The sequence below is a fragment of the Eurypyga helias genome, unplaced genomic scaffold (genome assembly GCF_000690775.1).
Source record: "Eurypyga helias isolate BGI_N326 unplaced genomic scaffold, ASM69077v1 scaffold25541, whole genome shotgun sequence".
Lineage (NCBI taxonomy): Eukaryota > Metazoa > Chordata > Aves > Eurypygiformes > Eurypygidae > Eurypyga > Eurypyga helias.
The window spans coordinates 11,748-12,593 of NW_010229326.1; positions in this window are offsets into that span (position 1 = coordinate 11,748).

An 846-nucleotide genomic window follows, 5' to 3' on the forward strand; every position below is an offset into this window, starting at 1 on the left:
CCCCCGACACCGCTCCCCCCCCGCCCCCGGGGCCCCCTGCCGCATCCCGATTTATGTGGGGTCTGTGGGATGCTGCTTCTTCCCGCGGGATGCCGACACCAATTGATTCATCTGGCTGGGATGGGACATCCCGGGGGACCGGGGACAGGTCTGAGGTGCTGCAGGGACACCGACGGTGCAGAGCAAAGGTGGGAGGTGGCACCTAGGACACCCTGCCACCACCACCACTCTTCCAACTGAAAGCCATCGCCCTAATGCCAGCAGCGAGCGGGGGGCCGGTGGGACCTCTGGGCTGAGCCGAGCCGGGGCCGGGGCTGAGGCGTCCGTGGGGCATGAGGAGGGGCTCGACGGCCATCCCCGGGGCATCGCCTGCTGCCACACCATCTGCCCACATGGCCCCGGGAGGAGCGTGGGCATGGATACGGACATGGGCACAGACACGGACTCGGGCACGGACACGGACACGCTTTTGGTTTGTTTTGCCTTTGTACCGGCCGGGAAGGAACTGCTGCACCACTCGCTGCCTCTACTCCCTCCTTTGTCCAAAACACCCCTTTCTGGCCCAAAATGGTGCACGGACGCTCGTGGCCCTGGAAAGGGGTTTGAGGTGCACTGGGAGCCACCGGGGCCACAGGATAGGGTGGCACTGCCGGGGCATGGAGCCCTCTGGCACGGTGCAGCCAGGGTGGGGGGCTGCCTGCACCCCCAAACCCAGGGGTGTGCATGGAACATGGGTGACAGGAAGCAGGGCCCAGGGGCCGGGCAGGCAGAGCAGTGGCACATGGAGGCGTCCCCCCCTCTGCAGGTGGCAGCAGTGGTTGGGGGGGACCATCAGCCCTACTCACC